Here is a 17048-nt window from a genome sequence, read left to right on the forward strand (position 1 = left end):
AGGACAAGCATAAACATGTTAAGATGTTTCGGGATCTATATGTAACAATTTGTAGCTATTAACATGAAAAGAAATAAAAATTATGATTCATTTGATTTGTCTTTGCAAAATGTTTAAGTCGTGATAACCCGGAAAATATGCCACAAAAAAAGAAAATACTTTCTATTAAAAAAATGGAAATTTTAAATGTCTTGGAGAAAGAAAATTTATCTGTTCGTGCACTCGGAAAAAGGTTAGTGCTTTATAATAGTACAATTTTTTTTACTTTTATTTGTTTGCATTTAAAGATTCGATATTGGAAAATCCCAGGTTGCCACTATTGTGAAAAAAGGGAGACATTAAAAGTGGATGAGTGGTGATACCATAAATAAAAAGTAACACTTCTTAAATATTGATGGTTCAAAAAATAGGCAGTTTGTGTTTTGAGTAGTTTGTCAAAGCCAGAAATCAAAATATACCAGTGTCGGGCCCTATTATAAAGGAAAAACCAAAACAAATTGTGGGTCAATTAGAAGTTAAAACTTTTTCGGCATCAAATGGATGGTTGGAAACATGGCGGACACGACATAATGTGACTTTCAAATGCATATGTGGAGAATCTGCTGAGGTTAATCCGGAGGATGTACATCAATTTAAACAAAAGCTACCAGGCTTATTATTGGGCTACAGACCCGATGATATATTTAACGCAGATGAAACTGGACTTTTTCCGGGCTCTGCCAAATAAGACTCTTGCCTTGAAGAACGAAAAATGCGTTAGCGGTAAGTTATCGAAGGAAAGATTGTGTGCCAATATGGCTGGAAATAAAGAAAAACCGTTAGTGATCGGAAAAACAGCATGCCCACGCGCATTTAAAAAATGTGATATAAAACATCTGCCAGTTGAATGGAAGTCAAATCCCAAAGCTTGGATGTCTCGTGAAATTATGTTTGAGTGGCTACTAACGTTTGATAAAAAAATGGGCTCTCAGATGAGAAAAGTTTTACTATTTTTGGACAATGCCACAACTCACCCTCGAGATATTATACTTAATAACATAAAGTTGATCCTTTTACCTGCTAATACAACATCCATTTGCCAGCCCCTCGATCAGGGAATTATACAGAATTTCAAATTCCACTACAGATGCAATATTATCAAACATATTTTAACAAGAATAGATGAAATTTCAATGAACAAACTTTCAAAAACATTTGACATTTTGAAAGCTATTTATTTTATGAAGACTGCATGGGACAACGTAACGATGGAAACAATTAAAAACTGTTTTTCAAAAGCTGGTTTCCAAACAAGTTTGAACGAAATTTCTGACTTCGATGCAGAGGACGATATTCTCATATCGACGTTATCGGCTTTGATAAAGCTTTTAAATGAAAATGGGCAAGGGCAGCATTCCGATGACTTTTTGTTAATCGACGAAATTATTACTACAGAAGATGATAATATTGACATTGTTATTGACGAAACGGTTACTGACAAATTAAATCATACACTGAAGCACTAAAACAACTTCGTCGCATTAAAAAATTCGTGACGACGTTACTGGATTTCGGTACGCCAAAAATTTGGAAAGTCATCTTGAAAACTGTTTTATAAAACAGAAACAAGGAAAGTTGCGACAAACTACGGTAAAGGAATTTTTAAAAGTCCAAACATAAATAAATATGTTCAATATATTATAACTATGAAACATCTCGCAATAAAAATGAAATATATAAATAAAATTACCAAGGAATGTAATTTATTTAAAAAGTAGTGTGTGTATATATTTTTATTCGCCCACTCCTATGAGGACCCCCCCGCTAGGTTGGTTCGAGCTGATGTAGCGCATGTTTTGAGCTCTTGAAAATTTTATTTTATCACATTGTGAAATGCCGTCGGGTAGGTAGCTGATGTAGCGCAAAGATCCTTTTGTTTACAAATGTATTTCTGGGAAAAATAAGAATTCATATTTTTGGACTACTATATAATTATTATGGCATAAATTTTATATACCAATTAAAATAATAAATTTAAAATGGGCAATGATATTTTGATATTTGCTAGTATAAGTTTATTAAATTTAAGATTTCGCTTATTCCCTACCCAATTTGCAAAATTTTTCTGAGATATGTTGCCTCTTCGAAATTTTCATAGAAATGGAAACTGCGCTGTCAAACTGCTGAAGTGACAGCTTATTGCTTTCAATATATGGCATACTAATTAGTATTCCATATATTGCTTTCCATAAGCAATATGGACTCTCTACAGGCAATAGGCACGGCAATACAGTTACTATGACATAAATTTTATCCTGTCGAGATACCGAGAAGCTTACCCCTGTGTATACAAACACACCCATTATAAAAGAAAACCAACAAATTTTATTCAAGTATTTATTTGCAAAACTTTCCAGCAATACCCCTTCTGTTTATTCCAACAGTAAGCGGGATTGCATAAAATACCCTACAAGAACGATGATAATCATATGATCAATCATATGACAATCACTAAATCTAAAATAATCTGAACAACATATAGCTACACTGCTCACTCCAACGGTGTTTGGAATAAAGATTTGTGTCATTAATGATATAAATCTCTGTCATGAATGCCTGTTATGCTTGATGTCAACATCATGCATGTGTGTCTATCACATATGATGTAAAAATCACGCAGTTGTGACAATCATATGTGATGTAAAATTCAGGCATGTGTGACTATCACATACATATGATGTAAATATCATGCACTTGTGACAGTCATATATGATGTAAGCACATGTAAAAATTATGCATTTATTAATTTATTGTATTTTATTTTATTTAGAAAAAATTTAATTCATTTTAATTCATATAATATTCATTAATTCATGTTATAAAAAAATTGTACAAAAAGTAAAAACAAATTAATATAAAACTAAAGCTTCATTTTTTGGTTTTAATTTGTTTAGTTTTTAAATTTAATTATTGTTTCCTTTTTTTTTAAATAACTACTACGCTGCTTTAACCTGTGATGGCTGAGCAATATTGACCGCTTTATATTTTGCTCGAAACTACTACACCCTTGTTGTTGAAACACATCTAAATTAAAAGAAAAATATATATTAGTAAACATTTTAAGTAAACATTAAGTTGCAATTATGTATATGTACGTACCAACCAGCGCCAACTTGCATAGGGATTTCTTGCTCCACCTGCCATCCCAATTATAACCTTCCAAGAGCTCAACTGAGAAAACCTTAGGTATTACGTCAGCCACATTATCACTGGCGCCTTTAAGCTTGTGGAGGGATGTAGTCTTAAAAGAAGTAAAAGTATTGCAACTAGTAGTAAACTTATTATATTTTATTTTTTAGGTTCAGTGGCGGATCCACGGGGGGAAAATTAGGGAAATTGAGGTTAGGTTTGTTTATCCAACAATAGTAGTAGCCAATTTCGCATATAGAATCCGTGTTTTAACTTGTCCTCGTCTTCGGAACCCGGTGATATCCCGACGATAACAGCTGGTCCGGAAACGCCTGGAAATCAGGCACGGAAATTTTCCCGGCTCTGTCGGGAAATGCTCCCGATTTTTATTCACATTTTGTAGAAAAAAAATATTCGGCCGGGTTCGAAACCTAGGCTGCGCAAGTGACCTGCCAGCTTAACCACTGCGCCACGGGCAACTTTGAAATGTAGATCTCAAATATGATAGACCTTCGCTAAGCTGTTAAACCGGTTTGACAGCTTAACATGATGAAGGCACTGGCAATTCGGGCAGCGAAACACCGTCTTCGTCTAAAAACTCCGACATTGCGAAAGTTTCTACCATTGCTGTAAACATTTCCAATGATGTTGGTAATTTCGTGGGACAAAAAATTGACGATCATGTGAAACAAATTTTGCTTGAAAATCCTTGGACTCCTCCAAAAAATTATACTTTCCCATTTTCGTCGAGAGTTGTTTCTGGAAAAGAAATAAAACACTACGTCTCTTCCGAACACTTGGATTCTCATGCAGAGCAGCTCGTACTATCTGACGTGTGGAAAGGGCTATTCTGCAAATATTGTCCATGGTTTACGCCTTGAAATCAAGGAGGTTATCGGGGAAATACTCCGCTTGGGGTACTTGTCACGCAGCCGTTGACTGATTTCAAAAATTTGGTTGGGATCAAGAGTGTGTTAGACATTCATTCTCAAAATATGTACCATAAGAATGCAATGGCAACGGGGAAGGACTTCGTGAGAGACTATCACAATCCACAACGAAGCGTCCGTAATCTTCTCGACGAAAAACATCTTTCGCAAACGCAAGAGAACAGAAAACGACTCATCCCCAATGTGAAAACGGTAATTTTTTGTGGAAAGCAGAACATCCCACTTCGTTGGCATAGAGATGACGCAGATATTCAAAAAAATAAAACGCCCGTGCAAAACGAAGGGAATTTCAGGGCTTTGCTGAGATTCGGAATCGATTCAGGTGACACAACTCTGGAGCATTACCTTGGGAGCACATCTTCAAGAGCGACCTATATCAGTAAAACGATTCAAAATTAACTAATTGAATGCTGCAGGGCAGAGATACTGGACAAAATTTTGCAACGAGTGGCTCGTGCTGAGTTTTACACGATTGTTTTCGATGAATCTCCAGATCTGTCGGGAAAAGCTCAGTTAATACTTTCATCCTGCCAATTATTACGTAGAAGTAGGATTTCCGTAAAAATATAATAATTGATGCTTATTGTCTGAACTAACGGATAGTGGTTGTTCCCAAGAAAATAAACAGAAATTTACAGAAGAATAATGTTTTTCGTTACAGATTAACGTTGTACTCAGATATGTTGATTTTTCTTCTGGCGAAGCATGCATACGAGAAGACTTTGTATCTTTTTTGGACGCATTCGGTAAACTTTCGAAGAATACTCTCGCGGAGGGCACAGAATCAGAAGAAAGCGAGGATGAAAATGGATTAATGGCTTACAGGACTGGTGGAAAAAATGCACCGAACCGATGAAAAATTGTCTCTAAGTGGATCTGCCATCGGGGGGATTGTTCTTGGAGACATGAAGAAAATGAATCTTCGAATGGAGAAATGCGCTTCGATAGGGACTGATGGATGTGCGGTCATTCTGTCAGATATCGGAGCAGTCAACGAAATTCGAAAAGAAGCAAAAAATGCTGTCATGACTCCGTGTTTCTCGCACAAACTCAACAACAGTATTTCACAGTCAGTGAAAGTACGATTAATTGAAAACGTTGCCAGTGTCAGTTAGCAAAGATACTTGGTGAAAAAATTGTTCAGTTGTGTGAAACAAGATGGGTAGAGAGTCACGATGCTGTCCTTCAATTTGTTACGAAGTTACCGTTGATCATCGAAGCTTTGTCAAAAATCAGTGAGTGGAAGAACATTGAAACAGCAGGCAAAGCAACAATTCTCGTATCGGCTTTGTGCAAGTTCGAATTTATCGTCGGGCTCTTCTGTCTCAGCGACATTCTACCGCTCATCCATTCGCTCAGCGTATTTCTTCAAAAGGAAGCAATTGATTTGGCGAAGGCATCAAAAATGACTGGGACGTTGCTTGCCACGTTGGAAAAAAAGAGGGAAATAGTTGATGAAACATTCCGATTGATTTATTAAGAAGCCAAGAAAATGGCGGAAAAACTCGATGTTGACGAAGCGAAACCGAGAACATGTAGTCGACAAACGAAACGCAAAAATTACGACGTGAAAACTTGGGAAGATTACTACACGGTCTCTGTCCACATACCTCTGCTACATATCATCAAAGAAGATTTGGAAGCTCATTTTTCACAAGAATGGTTACCAATTGAGTGTGTTGCTCCCAGAAAAAGCAAGTCTTTTAAAAGAAAACGAAATCGATGATATAATCGGATGCTTGATAGAAAGATTTGGGAATCTTCTGGATGATGAAAAAAGCGTACAAAAATTGAAATTCAAAGGTGAATTAAGCTACTGGCAATGTCACTGGCAGCAGCAACAAAAAATTGAAGGCCGCAAAATTCCAACTTCTGCACTGGAAACATTAAGAAAATGTGATGTCGACATATTCCCAACAATCCACACCTATCTTCGAGTATTCTGTGCACTTCCTGTAACAACCGCGAGCTCTGAACGTTCTTTCTCTTATCTTCGCCGCATCAAAACATGGCTTAGGACGACCATGCTTCAAGAAAGACTAGTTGGATTAGCGTTGCTTCATACGCATCATGACATCGAAATCACCGCCGAAGAAGTCATCGAAAGATTCGCAGAACTTGGCAGTCATCGTTTTGCGTTATAAAACACGCAATGTAAAAGGATTTTTCTGTTTGAATTTTTAATAAAATGAGCCACTATGTAATGCAATCATATGGTTCACTTTTCGATTATAACCACTTTTTGTACCTAAAAATTTGAATTGATAATTTTTGTTTCATAATTTGTAACCCAAAATCGAAGGACAAATTCATGTCCTGTGTTAAAAAGATGGTGTAAAAGTGGTATTTTCCTTTTAACTTACCACCTTCATTTTGCGTCTCGAATATGTAACTCATTTGTATATATAATAATTAAATTATTATTATATTATATTTACTGTATTCACAGTTTATGGGAAATTTCACACAAAGTTAGTTTTATAGCAAATTAATTTTTAATTCTTGAATAAAAATGTCTCATTTAAATGGAAAGCAAAATATATTGAAGGCACTCAGCTACAAATGTATACTGGACATAACCGCTAATGATTCTAGTATGTACTTATTACATAAAATTACCTACCGAAGTTATTTTTTACAATTTTGTTAAAGGCAGTGACGAAGAGGATGACGATATCCTAATAAATTTTGCCATTGATGCAGCGCTTATTATAGCTAATCGGAGAAGTACCCATTTGGGTATACCAAAATCTTCGCAATGGGTCAATAATGTTTTTCCCAGATTTGATAGTTGCCGCATGCGACAAATGTTGCGCATAGAAGTCTTTGAGTTCAACTATATATTATCCTTAATCAAGCAGGACCCTGTTTTCCAAAACAAAAATTGTGTTCCACAATTACCAATCGATCTTCAACTAAAGATAACACTTTTCCGTCTGGGATCAAGTGGAGAGAGTGCCTCTATTAGAAAGATTGCAACATTGTTCGGAATAGGCGATGGCGGAACAGTTACCAAAGTGACAGAGCGGGTTATCACCGCATTGATTAATTTAAAATCTACATTTTTATGTTGGCCATCTATAGAAGAAAGACGAAAGATTGTCACAAAAACAATGGAAGAGCTTCCAGGATGTATTGGCTATGTTGACGGTACTGAAATCAGATTAGCAGAGGCTCCTTCAAAAGATCACGAACTATACTTCTCTCGCAAAAAACAGTATGCCATAAAAATGCAAGTAGTATGTGACTATTCACTAAGAATTAGACAAGCGACAATAGGATACCGAGGAAGCGTGCATGATGCTAAAATTTTTGCCGAATCTGCAATAGGTGAAAACCCACAAAATTATTTTTCTCATCGGGAATGGATTGCTGGCGATTCGGCATATCCGCTGAGCCAACATCTTATTACACCTTTTCGACAAAACAGTACTGAGCAGTCAAAAGAAATGAGAGATAAATTCAATCAATATTTCTCTAAATATAGAGTACGTATAGAAAATTGTTTTGGGAAATTAAAAGAAAAATTTTGCAGTTTAAAAGAACTACGGTTCCGATTAAGGAACGAAACTAATTATAAAAATTGTTGTAGATGGATTTTGGCATGTTGTATCCTTCACAACATGTTGCTACAATTTAACTTAAACGAAAATTCTAGTTTAGAAAGTCAAGAAGAAACAGACTTCCCACAAGAAATTTATGAACACGACGACCTAAGAAGAGCTCTATCACATTTTGTAAACAATAAAGATATAATTATTTAATTTTATGTAGTATATATGTATAGTTTTATTTTTTAATTTTTAATTCTTCCATTGCTATTCGTTCCTTCATTTCAAGCTCTCTTAAAGCCAATTTTTCCTTCATTTCAATTCCTAGTATTCTTATTCTCTCTTCTGAATTGCATTTTTCTTTTTCAAATAAAAACTTTTGCTATTGTAAATCAAATTCTTTTTCTTTTAAAGATAGCTCCCTATCTTTAATTTTTAATTCCATCTCCAATTTTTGTTGCTTCACCTTAATTAAACCTGTGTGCATAGTAAGCACATCGACAACACCTGTCCGCGAATAAATACCTTTCCGATTTATTGTGTTGCATGTAGATTCTGGACCGACTTCTTGAAAAATATCTTCAGGTGTGGTAGCTACATTTGCACTGCTTCCGGCGTCGACATCGTCTGTGGTGGACGCCGAGTTGTTTTCTAAGGCTTCTGTATCCAAAACAAGGGCATTGGATTGAAACTCTTTATAGCCAAATATATCTTCCAAATCGTAGAAAAAAGGACAAGTTCTCAAAATTATACCTAAAAATATAATTTATTATAATTTTATACCAAACAATTTATTTTCAAATTACTTTCAGTTGATTCGCCGTCTTGCATGGCACCTGCTCCGGTCGAATTCTGCCAAGCTCGTGCCTTTGTATAGCATTGGCGCAAGTGCCTTGCCTTTAGCCTCACTAAAGACCAATCCAACCGCAGATTTTGTGTTTCTGAAAATTTTTTGTAATACACCTGTGCTGTCGGCTTTTCAATCGGACGGTTGTCTCGCATGTCGGTAATTAATTTTTGTTGTTCCTCATTGCTCCATTTCCTGTACGGTGCTTTGCGTACACGTTTTGGTTTGGTCTAAAACATAAATTTGGCATTATTTTATTTACATTTACACTTTTATTACATATTTTAATTTTACTTACAATTTTGCTTCCATCAGATTCCATTTTCAAATGTAAATAAAGTCAGCTGATAAGAGATGACAGTTTACCACAATTAATAAACAAGCTCAACACAGTGGGAATAGTGGTGAAATTGTTTTTCACGTAAAACAAAAACAAAATAGATACCACGTTGGTAAATATGGGAATATTGCCACCTGGGAAATTTAATATGCTAGATAACATTTAACTGTGAACAGCATAATTATATTAGGTTAACATCATAAAAATATACTTCTTCTTCTTAATTGGCGTAGAAACCGCTTAAGCGATTATAGCCGAGTTAACAACAGCGCGCCAGTCGTTTCTTCTTTTCGCTACGTGGCGCCAATTGGATATTCCAAGCGAAGCCAGGTCCTTCTCCACTTGGTCCTTCCAACGGAGTGGAGGTCTTCCTCTTCCTCTGCTTCCCCCGGCGGGTACTGCGTCGAATATTTTCAGAGCTGGAGTGTTTTCGTCCATCCGGACAACATGACCTAGCCAGCGTAGCCGCTGTCTTTTAATTCGCTGAACTATGTCGATGTCGTCGTATATCTCGTACAGCTCATCGTTCCATCGAATGCGGTATTCGCCGTGGCTAATGCGCAAAGGACCATAAATCTTTCGCAGAACTTTTCTCTCGAAAACTCGCAATGTCGACTCATCCGTTGTTGACATCGTCCAAGACTCTGCACCATACAGCAGGACGGGAATTATGAGTGACTTATAGAGTTTGGTTTTTGTTTGTCGAGAGAGGACTTTGCTTCTCAATTGCCTACTCAGTCCGAAGTAGCACCTGTTGGCAAGAGTTATCCTGCGTTGGATTTCTAGGCTGACATTGTTGGTGGTGTTTACGCTGGTTCCAAGATGGACGAAATTATCTACGACTTCAAAGTTATGACTGTCAACAGTGACGTGAGAGCCAAGTCGCGAATGCGACGACTGTTTGTTTGATGACAGGAGATATTTCGTCTTGCCCTCGATCACTGCCAGACCCATTTTCTGTGCTTCCAATATCATCGGCATACGCCAACAGCTGTACACTCTTATAGAAGATGGTACCTTCTCTATTTAGTTCTGCGGCTCGAACTATTTTCTCCAAAAGCAGGTTAAAAAAGTCGCACGATAGGGAATCGCCTTGTCTGAAACCTCGTTTGGTATCGAACGGCTCGGAGAGGTCCTTCCCGATCCTGACGGAGCTTTTGGTGTTACTCAACGTCAGTTTACACAGCCGTATTTGTTTAGTTACCAAATTCAGACATCGCGGCATAAAGGCAGCTCCTTTTCGTGCTGTCGAAAGCAGCTTTGAAATCGACGAAGAGGTGGTGTGTGTCGATTCTCCTTTCACGGGTCTTTTCCAAGATTTGGCGCATGATGAATATCTGGTCGGTTGTTGATTTGCCAGGTCTAAAGCCACACTGATAAGGTCCAATCAGTTTGTTGACGGTGGGCTTTAATCTTTCACACAATACGCTCGATAGAACCTTATATGCGATGTTGAGGAGGCTAATCCCACGGTAGTTGGCGCAGATTGTGGGGTCTCCTTTTTTATGGATTGGGCATAGCACACTTAAATTCCAATCGTTGGGCATGCTTTCGTCCGACCATATTTTACAAAGAAGCTGATGCATGCTCCCTATTAGTTCTTCGCCGCCATGTTTGAATAGCTCGGCCGGTAGTCCGTCGGCCCCCGCCGCTTTGTTGTTCTTGAGGCGGGCAATTGCTATTCGAACTTCTTCATGGTCGGGTAATGGAACGTCTGCTCCTTTGTCATCGATTGGGGAATCGGGTTCTCCTTCTCCTGGTGTTGTGTGTTCACTGCCATTCAGCAGGCTGGAGAAGTGTTCCCTCCATAATTTAAGTATGATCTGGGCATCAGTGAATAGATCACCTTTGGGGGTTCTACAGGAATACGCTCCGGTCTTGAAACCTTCCGTAAGCCGCCGCATTTTTCGTAGAATTTTCGAGCATTACCCCTGTCGGCCAGCTTATCAAGCTCTTCGTACTCACGCATTTCAGCCTCTTTCTTCTTTTGTCTACAAATGCGTCTTGCTTCCCTCTTCAACTCTCGGTATCTATCCCATCCCGCACGTGTAGTGGTCGATCGTAACGTTGCGAGGTAGGCAGCCTGTTTTCTCTCCGCTGCGACACGGCACTCCTCGTCGTACCAGCTGTTCTTTTGCACTTTCCGAAAACCAATGGTTTCGGTTGCAGCTGTACGTAAGGAGTTTGAAATGCCGTCCCACAGTTCCCTTATACCGAGTTGTTGACGAGTGCTCTCAGAGAGCAGGAGTGCAAGCCGAGTAGAAAATCGTTCGGCTGTCTGTTGTGATTGCAGCTTCTCGACGTCGAACCTTCCTTGTGTTTGGTGGCGCGCGTTTTTTGCTGCACAGAGGCGGGTGCGAATCTTAGCTGCAACAAGATAGTGGTCCGAGTCGATGTTAGGACCTCGGAGCGCACGCACATCTAAAACACTGGAGACGTGTCTTCCGTCTATCACAACATGATCGATCTGGTTGGTAGTTTTTCGATCCGGATTAAAATGTCGTTCAACATATTACATTTGGAGTTTGTTGCTTAACATATGAACAATACTGTATATTTTTTATGATGCTTTATATTTGTTATTATGTTTTTTATTATATTGCATTTATAAACAAGTTTTGGTTATATTAGTAAAACCAAAATTGTATATTAAATTTAAAAGTTGTGGAATTGAAAGTGGAATGTGCAAATCAGTGGTTAATGGGAAAATGTGTTAAAAAAATGGTGTAAAATTGGTATTAGCAAATATTTCTCTTCGATAGGAATACAAAAGTATTTGAAATCAATGTCTTCGATAGGAACTGTTACCACTTCTTCATCTAACTCATTTGCGACTACAATCCCAAGGCCACTTGACGATTCTACAGGTTCATTAAAGTAGTTTTCAGTCTTTCTGAAAACTTTGCAGACAATTTCATAAGACTGTTGAGACTTTATGACATTAAATACCTTCATTGGTCCTGTCAACCCACTAAAACAAAAACTATCTTTCTGCTTGTTGGAATTTAAATCAAATGATGCAAATTTTGGCACATCCTCTGAATTTGATTCAATACCCTGTTTTTCATCAAGTCTAAGATATATTTGCTGTAGAATTTAATTGGGTTTATTTACAATTTTTTTTATATTCTGCATATAGTTTTCGAAACGATACGCTGAAAAAGAATCTAATGGTCCAAACTGTTTTACGCAATCTGCCAAGTGAAGTAGTCCATGAATATTAAAGCTAACCAATTCATCACCATATAAAATTCCAAAAATATTGACGAAATCTGTTAGCATTTGTTGGGCAATATCGGCTTCAATTCGGTGCCATTTTTCATTTGACAAAAGTCTAATACTACTATGTAGCAGCAGGAAGTGATAGTATTGATCGGTACTGATACAATCTTTAAGAACGAATATACCAGAATAAAGCAAAAACTGCCTAAACTCTGTCGATTTCCAACTATGAATCTCATCTAAACTTCTAGATATGCGGCCAAACTCTGATGGGATAAATTTAGAGACATAGTCAAGCTTTTCGTTAATAATAGTATGATTGGCCTTTTTTGTTGCAAGTTTAAGTAATTTCTTTGTTACTCCTAAGTCGACTAAGTGCATACTATCAAGGGGAAACTGAGAAACCATCCCAAAATCTGATTCTTCCAAAATGCTCTTTTTGAATTTGAAATCTTCCAAATGATGCGCAGGATTTGAACGTAACATAAACGTTGTATCCGATCTTAAGGAACCGACGTTTTTTTGGAAACTTATTCTATTTTTTTGGTAAGTACCTTCCTGGCAGCATTTTGGACAACCATTTTTCCCGTTGTGTGATATAACACCTGTTACAAAAGCCCTCGCTGGGGAGTCACAAACAAAAGGACGAGTGTTAAATTTTAAAACGTTTGGCTTAAATCCAACTTTAATGCCGGTTGCCCTTAGCAACACGACCTCGACACAAAATTCGGACATGAATTGATCTATATTACTTGGCTTCTTGAACCCGGAATAGCATGCTATCATAAACGGGCTTATATTAGGGAAACCTACAACTGAACCCAAGATGGGCCATAATACCCTGTTTGAACTTATGTACAATTTTAACCCATCAACTCCTATATCTAAATAAACCTCATTTTTCCCTTCCAAGTAATTAAACGGACTTGAAACAAAATAGTTCTGAATTCCTACGTACAAAAATTCTCCATCTTGCATATTAGTCACATTTATTTTTTCCTTACTAATATTTAGTAGTGTTTTTACAGATTGTGGCATACCATCAACACCTACTTTGCGCAATGTTTTTAGAAGATGTTAGCGATTTGCGATATGTTGTTTCTGATAGCCCACGAATTTCATTACATTTATTTATTTCGTCATTATTTTCTAAAACGACACTAAACCCTATAGAGGTGGACGCTTCGGGCTCAGAATCAGTACCTACATCGCTAGAAAAGCTCAAAGTATCACTAGCATCACTTTCATAATCCATCCTACTACTGAACCTACCATTGAAGGATCAGGTTCCCTATTACTTACAAGAGGAATCCTTTCAAAAAATGCACTAGAACTTACACTTCCACTTTCATTTTCACTTTCCCCTTTTAAATATTTGTTTATAACTTTTATGTTGGACTGGAATGTCTTTTTTCTTTTGAAAGACAATTAGCAAAATGTCTCTTTTCATTTCACTTATTTTTTTAATGTTTTAAAATATATTCCACTTCGAAATTTTTAAATTTAAAAATTTTATTTCACTTGCTTGCACTTGTTTATACTATGTTCGGACCGACAACGAAAACATGATTTCGTGGGAAAAACTGGTTTTCGCACGAAAACTTGTGTTTTCGTCCATGTAAAATCTGTCAAACGAAAACACAGTTTTCGCTGAAAACTTCTTGAAAACTTACATTCCACTCATTATAATCGGTGCCTGCTCTAGTTTAATCGATTTTTTTGGAAGACATATTTTGCCGGCCCTAAATTGTCACTTGATATTTGTTTTCATTCCATATAAAATACAGCTGTCAATTGATATATATTTCGAAAATGGAAAAACAAAAAAAAAAAAAAAAAAAAAAAAAGTGATAGGGCAGAAGCCCTTCTAATTGAATTGTGGCAGAACAAAATATAAGTGCTTTTCGCGGTCCTAAGAAAAACAGCCACATAGTGGAGGAAATGGCAATGGAGTTGCAGCAACAAGGTGTGCATTTCACGACGAGTGAAATAAAATCGAAAATGCACAATCTTTCACAAAGATATAGGTATGTAATTAAATAAAATTAAGAAAAAATAGAGCTTTTACATATATATCATGTTTTACAGGAGGAGGCAGCAGTCGGGTCAACTGGCGGTTCTCCCTCGCAGTGGCCACTTTACGATAAAATGAGAGCCGTACTGTTGCCGTACGTCAGCTACAATGCCGAGAGCTTAGTGGAGGAAAGTTTTCAAAGTAAGAAACATTTGTTTTGTAATTCAATATATTATTTATATTTACATACATATATACATTTTTAAAAAGGTTCTACTAACTCCGAACCACTCCAAATTTCGGTGGAAACGGCTGCGTCTTCTACATTCGTTGCTGCATCGCCATTGTCATCACCGGTTTGCCTACCATCGCCCTCAGCTATGCCGATGTCGCCAAGCGATACTTCTTCGGTACCAGTACCGTCTCCCGAGCCGAGTGATGCTATTAATAAAAAAAGGAATAATTTTCAAAGCATAATCTTAAAAAAATTTGAACAAATAGAAAAACAGCTCGAAAAAGCAAGTCAGCAATCCATTGAAACCAGCAAAGAAATTAAGGACTTGACAAAAAAATGAAATAAAAAATGATAATAAAAAAACCGAAATGATGGAACAATATATTAAAGATTCTAAAGAAACAAATGAACGATTACTTCAATTTCTAAATAAATAAAAAAATTAATGAATATAAGTATTTTCTGTTTAATAATATATTTTTAACGTTGATATGTATTAGTTTTTATATGGAAAATAAAATTGAATTTTGTTTGGTGTGTACAACTTTATCTTTGATTTAATGTATATGCAATTGTGTAAAATGTAGATATTATGATACAATATGCACATGTACTTACCAAAATATGTACAAAGTGCTGTCCGAATCATTTCTCCATTAATTGGGTCGTCAGATGCATATGAAATATCACACGGATTCTGGCGTCTAGTCTCCAACTCTTCCAAAGCGCGTAACCATTTAGCGTTTAGCGTGTCGTTGTTATCATTTAAAAAAATTGTGAAGGACGCAACATGTTTTTATTATGGAGTTGGCATTCCGTACAGAGTTGTCAATTCCTTTTCCGATGCGTCGAAAGCGGGCCTTGAGGTGTCCAAAAGCATTTTCGACAACTCTACGTGTTTTCGAAAGAGCGTAGTTGAATACCTTCTCACCATTATTTTGATTTACGCTAAATGGATACGGTTTCATAAGTTGTTTGCTAAATCGAAAAGCCGAATCCCCAATAATGAATACTGGCACATTTACTCCTGAAATTTCTCTAGACATTTCGCTTAGTAAAGGACTACTATAAATTTCTTTTTTAAGTGATGACGTCTCATAAATTTGAGAGTCATTACATCGCCCGGGACCTCCTACGTTTATGTAAGTAAAACGGTATCTGAAAATACATTGTAATCATTACTTATGTACATATACATATGTACATATATTGAGTTTTTAGACTTTACTTAGCATCAACTAATGCCATTAAAACGGTGGAATACCATCCTTTATAATTATAATAATCAACAGCTTCGTCAGATGATGGATGAATCTCAATGTGGCATCCGTCTGTAAACAATTATTAGAACATTAGCGCAAATTTAAGATTTTATAACCAATATTACCAATTGCTCCTAAGCATTGTGGGAATCCAATTACCTCGACACCAGTCACCAATTCGGTTATATTTTCTCTGTTTAGAGGCAACATTTAAAAACAGGATGGCTGCAGTAATCTCCAGATTTCGGTGCAAAATTCCAGTAAAATTTCGCAAACCGTAGATTTTCCTACACCGAACATGTTGGCGATACTACGATACTCTGCAGATGACCCTAAAGCAAATAATGTTATAGCCACTCTTTTCTCGATAGGAATAGCTTTTCCGTAATTTGTATCAATTTTTTGTAACGGGCGGAGGATGTCACATAATTTATCAAAGGAACTTCGGTTCATGCGAAAGTTCTCTTTAAAAAAAGCAGATCCGTTTCATTGGCAATCGTGTTCCCAAAACTGATTCTTACGTTGCTGGAATTAATAATATATAATTGAAAACTTTTCCATCAATAGGAACATATACACACTTTTGTCCAACATGAATTAATCGGCATCCCAAGGTCTTTTATTAAATCTAATACGATTAGATGTTGTTTCTTTAACTCGGCTATCTTTTTTGCCAAGGCATGGTGCTGAGTAGTAAGACATTCCAATAGTTCTCTTGAAGAATTGTCGATGAGCAGGATATTTATTTGGCTTCTCAAAGCCAATGCTTTCGCAATTAACATCTTTTTCTCAGAATTCTAAAAAAACACGATCTTTAGTAATAATTATAAGCAAATATTAAGGATTTCAAAACTTACCATTCTCGTTGCTCAAATGTAATCAAACAAATAAATTTGTGAGCTGTCAGTGAAAACTCAGCGAAAACACAAATTGTCGGTCCGAACAACTTACGTTCCACAACATACAAACGTGTTTTCAAAATGTTTTCAGTGTCGGTCCGAACATATGTAGTATTACACTTGTTTGCGCTTGTTTTCTTCTTCTTCCACTATATTTTCGCGTTTAATAAGAATAAATAACGGCTGATATATGTACCTACAGTGCATGTCCAGAGAACATATGTTTTTAGTTTCTCTGACTCTACACTGTGTTTATATCAGCTATTTAGTGTTTTGCACGTGTAATCATAGCCCGAAAGAAAATAATCTGAATCGTCTCTTTCTTACTTGTGGATAGGTATACAATAATTTCTGAAGTCTATGCATTTGTGCTAGTGAGAAAATTGCTATTGTGTTAGTTTCTATCATTCAATTCGTGTAGGGAATACTACGGATACGATATTGAAGCATATACCCTGCCAACCATGAGCGGGTAAAACACCAGATAATTAGCGGGTAACATGGTGGTAAACATATAGAATGTTTCTTAAGCCTGGCAGATATTTTACCCAGTCACGTAG

At 36.7% G+C, this 17048-nt stretch overlaps 1 protein-coding gene, 1 long non-coding RNA gene and 1 pseudogene across 4 annotated transcripts in view; 1 reads left to right on the plus strand and 2 right to left on the minus strand.

The window, feature by feature from the left end:
* Positions 1-17048, plus strand: part of LOC126765239 (protein Wnt-10b) — a 690717-nt gene that overhangs the window by 28486 nt on the left and 645183 nt on the right. The gene's annotated exons all lie outside the window — the stretch shown is intronic.
* LOC126765311 (uncharacterized) lies at positions 7908-8882 on the minus strand (annotated as a pseudogene).
* Positions 14328-16533, minus strand: LOC126765435 (uncharacterized). The gene is made up of 6 exons (XR_007668389.1): positions 16447-16533; positions 16171-16386; positions 15715-16114; positions 15556-15658; positions 14946-15485; positions 14328-14533 (listed from the first exon to the last, which is right to left on the minus strand). It is a non-coding gene; the product is annotated as an uncharacterized LOC126765435 (long non-coding RNA).

Source organism: Bactrocera neohumeralis, unplaced genomic scaffold (assembly GCF_024586455.1).
Source record: "Bactrocera neohumeralis isolate Rockhampton unplaced genomic scaffold, APGP_CSIRO_Bneo_wtdbg2-racon-allhic-juicebox.fasta_v2 cluster10, whole genome shotgun sequence".
In the NCBI taxonomy this organism is placed as follows: Eukaryota; Metazoa; Arthropoda; class Insecta; order Diptera; family Tephritidae; genus Bactrocera; species Bactrocera neohumeralis.